This window comes from Dermochelys coriacea, chromosome 24 (genome assembly GCF_009764565.3).
Source record: "Dermochelys coriacea isolate rDerCor1 chromosome 24, rDerCor1.pri.v4, whole genome shotgun sequence".
NCBI lineage: Eukaryota > Metazoa > Chordata > Testudines > Dermochelyidae > Dermochelys > Dermochelys coriacea.
The window spans coordinates 10,249,131-10,255,349 of NC_050091.1; positions in this window are offsets into that span (position 1 = coordinate 10,249,131).

Genomic DNA, 6,219 nt, shown 5'->3' on the forward strand with positions numbered 1-6,219 from the left:
CCCCCGCCCCGTATCACGCCCCCACTGCTCCTAGTACCGCCCCTTCCAATACCCCCCGCCCCGTATCACGCCCCCACTGCCCCTAGTACCGCCCCTCCCCATACCCCCCACCCCATATCACTCCCCCACTGCCCCAGTACCGCCCCTCCCAATACCCCCCACCCCGTATCACTCCCCCACTGCTCCTAGTACCGCCCCTCCCAATACCCCCCACCCCGTATCACGCCCCCACTGCTCCTAGTACCGCCCCTCCCAATACCCCCCCGTATCATGCCCCCACTGCCCCTAGTACCGCCCCTCCCAATACCCCCCACCCCTTATCACTCCCCCACTGCCGCAGTACCACCCCTCCCAATACCCCCCGCCCCGTATCACTCCCCCACTGCTCCTAGTACCGCCCCTCCCAATACCCCCTCGTATCACGCCCCCACTGCCCCTAGTACCACCCCTCCCAATACCCCCATCCCGTATCACTCCCCCACTGCCCCTAGTACCGCCCCTCCCAATACCCCCCACCCCGTATCACTCCCCCACTGCCCCTAGTACCGCCCCTCCCAATACCCCCCACCCCGTATCACTCCCCCACTGCCCGAGTACCGCCCCTCCCAATACCCCCATCCCGTATCACTCCCCCACTGCCCCTAGTACCGCCCCTCCCAATACCCCCATCCCGTATCACTCCCCCACTGCCCCTAGTACCGCCCCTCCCAATACCCCCACCCTGTATCACTCCCCCACTGCCCCGGTACCGTCCCTCCCAATACCCCCCATCCCGTATCACTCCCCCACTGCCCCAGTACCGCCCCTCCCAATACCCCCCCGTATCACTCCCCCACTGCTCCTAGTACCGCCCCTCCCAATACCCCCCCGTATCACGCCCCCACTGCCCCTAGTACCGCCCCTCCCAATACCCCCCACCCCATATCACTCCCCCACTGCCCCAGTACCACCCCTCCCAATACCCCCATCCCGTATCACTCCCCCACTGCCCCAGTACCGCCCCTCCCAATACCCCCATCCCGTATCACTCCCCCACTGCCCCTAGTACCGCCCCTCCCAATACCCCCATCCCGTATCACTCCCCCACTGCCCCTAGTACCGCCCCTCCCAATACCCCCCGTCCCGTATCACTCCCCCACTGCTCCTAGTACCGCCCCTCCCAATACCCCCATCCTGTATCACTCCCCCACTGCCCCAGTACCGCCCCTCCCAATACCCCCGTCCCGTATCACTCCCCCACTGCCCCTAGTACCGCCCCTCCCAATACCCCCATCCCGTATCACTCCCCCACTGCCCCTAGTACCGCCCCTCCCAATACCCCCATCCCGTATCACTCCCCCACTGCCCCAGTACCGCCCCTCCCAATACCCCCGTCCCGTATCACTCCCCCACTGCCCCTAGTACCGCCCCTCCCAATATCCCCCGCCCCGTATCACTCCCCCACTGCCCCAGTACCGCCCCTCTCAATACCCCCCGCCCTGTATCACTCCCCCACTGCCCCAGTATTGCCCCCCCAGCCCCCCATACCGCCTCCCAGCCCCGTGCCACTCCCCCACTGCCCCAGTACCGCCCTTCCCAATACCCCCCGCCCCGTATCATTCCCCCACTGCCCCAGTACTGCCCCTCCCAATACCCCCTGCCCCATATCACTCCCCCACTGCCCCTGTACCCCCCCTCCCAATACCCCCTGCCCCGTATCACTCCCCCACTGCCCCTAGTACCGCCCCTCCCAATACCCCCATCTCTGTATCACCCCCCACTGCCCCAGTACTGCTCCCCCAGCCCCCCATACCCCTCTCCCAGCCCCGTATAACTCCCCCACTGCCCAGTACTGCCTCTCCCAATACCTCTCATCCCTGTATCACCCCCCCCCCACTGCCCCAGTACTGCCCCCCCAGCCTCCATATCCCCTCCCAGCCCACGTATCACTTCCCCACTGCCCCCAGTACCCCCCTTCCAATACCCCCATCCCTGTATCACCATCCCACTGTCCCCAGCCCCCATACCCCTTCTCAGCCCCGTATCACCCCCTCAGCCCACGTTCACTCCCCCACTGTCCCCAATACCACCCCTCCAGCCCCCCAGCCCTGTATCACACCCACTGCCCCAGTACCACCCTCCTGCCCCCCCATGCCCCTGTATCACCCCCAATGCCTCCAATACTGCCCCCCAATACCCCTTCCCAGCCCTGTATCACCTCCAATACCCCCAGCCTCCATATCACCCCCCATTTCCCCCAGTACTGCCCCCAACCCCGCTTACCCCCCTGTATCATCCCCAGTACCGCCCCTCCCTACCCCCCAGTACCCTCCTCCTGGGCTGCCAGTTAATGGCCAGGCCAGTCTTGGGACTCCCACTGTCATCCAGCTTCTCTGTTTCCATTCTTAGGCTCTAGTCAGCTCCTGACAGGGCCTTTGTAACAACGCTGAGGGGCTGCGTCCCAACCTGGTGCCCGCCCTCCCCTGTACGCTCAGTGCATAGAGGTACCCAGTGCCTGGGGAAACTCAGTCACACATATGGACACATCCGATGACCCCAATTCCCCACCCCAAGTCAGGGCGCTGGGGGTTGGACTGGGGCTTGCGGAGGAGAGAAAAGCTGCTGCTTCCAATCCTGTGAGCTCAGTCAAGCAGCTTGAGGAACTGACCCCCCCCCCCCCCCCGCTTCCAGGGAGGCCGCGTCCCCTCAGCAGCGGAGCAAATTAATGACCAGGCGCTTGGAGCACAGGGCGCCTAAACCCTGAGCCGCCCCCCAGCTCTGCCCCAGCCAGGGACACACTACACACTCAGAGCAGCAACCAGCTCAGGGTTAGCTTAGCCCCAACCTGCCAGCCTCAGGGCTATCCGGGCGTCGCCTGCGAGTGCGGCCTGGCCTTAAAGGTAAGGGCTTGGGGTCCAGGACCCACCTGCCCCTTGCACAGGGAGAGTTTCGAGGCGCCACTGCTCTCACAGTCCTTCCCTGCAGTCTCACGTGGACAAGGCTCTGGGGCCCATTTGAAGGCCAGCTGGGTGCTGGGAAAGGCCCTCAGCTGGTTGCTATCAGGTGCCAACAGCCACAGCCCTGTTGTGGGCTCACACGACCCCGGGTACATGTGACTTGCACCATCCCCTCTGGCAGCTACTCCTTCCAGCTGCCATGGACAGGAACTAGGGTGACCAGATGTCCTGATTTTATAGGGATAGTCCTGATTTTTGGGTCTTTTTCTTTCTGGGCTCCTATTACCCCCCGCCCCCGTCCTGATTTTTCACATTTGCTGTCTGGTCACCCTGACAGGAACCCTGCTCAGAGAGCAGCAGGCCTGTCCATTTCAGTCTGTGGGCCAGCCCAGATGGCCCCACTTGGAGGAACCCCACAGAGACCTGCATGTCTCCAGCATCCTGATGCCAAGGACCTTTACAGCCACCAAGGAAACCACACCCTCCCTTGGGGGTGTGGGGGAGGAGCAGGACCCCGCTGTAACCATGAAGAGAACCCAGGTGTCCCAGTTACTGGCAGCGCCAGAGCCCATGACACACCCCATTCCACGCCTGGCAGGCTGTATCAGAGAACCAGTCTGAGCAGCCCTGGGGATGACACTGACAATGCTTTTCAGGGTCATGCCTGAGACTCTGGGGTAACATTAATGTAGGGGCTGGATCCCAGGCAATCGACCTGGAGAGGGGTCCCCCGGAGGCCCCATCCAGGACTTTGGCCTGTTTAAATTGCCCCATGCGAAGGAACAGCAGCAGCCCATAGAAACAGCTTTCGTGGCAAAAGGCTACTGGCCATTCCTGCCTCTCCTGGCGGGGAAGGCGGCTCTCTGGGCTTGCGCACATAGTGGCACTGTGTTCACCTGCCTTGGGCCTGGCTCCCCTCACAGCCTGGCAGTGAAGTGCTGCGGGCAGAAATGGTGCCCCATGTCCTCCCGAGGCCTCTCTGCTGCCTTTTAACTTGCGTGAGCCTGAAATAAGCGCCCGGAGGGCCATGGGGAAGCCAGGCTTTCTGTAAACATGCTGCAGTGCTTTAGCAACTGGGGCAGCCCGAGGGATGCCGGCCCCTGAGATCGCAGCCTCCCCTTCCCCACCAGCTGGGGCTAATTAACTCCTGACAACCAGCACCAGGTTTGTCAACACACAGCACAGCCTTCAGGAGCCCTCCCCAGGCAGCGGCTGCGGGAGCAGCGGGCAGCCAGGATCCCGGCTGCATGGGGGCCTCCAGGAATCTGCCAGACCTGCAGGCTGGGGCAGGAGCAGCCGAAGCACCAGGGCAGGGAGAACAGACTGACCCCATTCCTGATGTAACGGAAGGAACCATGGGTCCTTGTCGGGTCCTGCCCCTAGGTGGTGGTGGGGTCATTCCCATGAAAGCTCCATTGCTCGTCTGCCCACAACCCTGCCAAGCTTTGCAGAGCTGCCAGGGGGAAGGTGGAGACAGACACTACCGCACAGCACCACCTGCACCAGGGGAGCAGAGTCCTGGGCCTGCCACCTCTCTGACAGTCCAGCCATGCTGGGGCCGTCCGTTCTGGGCAGCATTGCCCTGCAGTGAGTCCTTTACAGGTTCCCCAAGGGTGGCTCCTTCGGGGCTGCTTCCCCCAGCACAGTCCTGCACAGGGGGCCCTCCCTGCTGGTGTGTTACCCTAAGCTATGGGGGTTCTCAGGGAGACAGGGAGGAGGTGGTGGTCGAACGTTCATTCCCCTCTCCCCTTGTCGGGCGTTTGCCGCTCGTCCAGTATTAAACCTCTTGGAGAGGCTTGTCCCCCAGCCGGTACTGGGGCTTTGTCTGGTATTGGCAGAGGGAGCCACTCTGCCCCTGTGCAGCGTGAGCTTGCACCCGCCCTCAGGCTGGTGTGGGCAGGCCTGCACCATGTCGAGACGTGCCGGAGCTCCCAGTGTTCTGGGAACGTGCGAGGGGCGTCAAATCATCCACAAGTTCAAGGACCATCTCTCTGCTGGCGCGTCCCAGACCCATGCTTGGCTCCAGCCCTGCCTCCTTCCACCAAAACCACCACCTCAGTCTGGCCCTGACATCTCCTTGGAGGTGTCTGGCCATCAGCTCAAGCTCCATCTGGCTAGAGCAGAGCTCCTGATCTGCCTCCAGCCCTCCCCTCTACCTCCTTACTCAGACCCAGGGGACGCCGGCAGCATCAGGCCCATCAGCTGGACCTTGCTCTGGCTCCTCACAGCCAGACTCTGGTTAAGTCCCAGATCCTTTCTACAGAACATCTCTAAGACACAGCCTTTCCTCTCCTCCACCCAGCTAAACCCCTCGGCCAGGCTCTCAGCCACTCACATTTCAGTTACTTGCTGGCCTTGGCAAGCACAGTCATGCCCTGGTCATATTTCTTCAGACCGCTGCTGCTCATTCCCCTAGCCCCTCACTTTGAGCAGGTCACCCCCTCTTCCCTCCCCTCTCCTGGCTTCTCCCAGGCTGCCCCTCCCACTCAGGAGTAGCTCCTCTCAGACATCTGCACAGCTCTCATTAGCCTTCAAATCCCTCCTTACAACTCCCCTTTGCCATGACTTCTGCAAAATGTGACCGTGGCAAGCTGAGATCGCTGCCCAACAGCATCTGTTTCCTTGTGCCCCCATCTCTCTCTCCCTCTGTCATCTCATCTTGTACTTAGATCGGAAGCTCTTTGGGGCAGGGACACTGTTGCGTGTCTGTATAGTGCCTGGCACCATGCAGTACTGGTTCACAGCTGGGGCTCCTAGGTGCTACCCCAAAATGGACAAACAGCTCAAAACCAAGGTGGCAGCCTCCAGCAGGAGAGGGAGATGCATCCACACTGCAGGTGGGCACAGAGCCCCACACTGATGGCCTGCACTCCCAGCTGCCCAGGCTCCTCCTCTGCAGGTTGCTGGCTATCTTCTGTTACAGACTGGTCCAATCCTCCTTGGGCTGGTCCCGTCTGGCAGCAGCCAATGCAGTGGCTGGGTGGCCTCAAGCAGCTGGGGCAGGCAAAGCCCTCAGTGTTTCTAGCACTGGGAGCTTAGGGTACACTCCCAGCCCCAGACTCCTCATCTGAACCCTTTCTTGGGACGCAAACACAGCCACCCTCACCCTGAAAGCAGCGCCTGCGCACTCCCCAACCCCCACTCATTCACCTGCTCCCCCAGACCTCTGCTCCAGCAGTGGGCACTCCAGGCTGCTAGTTTAACCCCTTCCAGGACTACACAGGCTGAGCGAGGGAACTGCTGAACCATGTAAGAACAGCCCACTGTGTCAGACCAGTGGTCC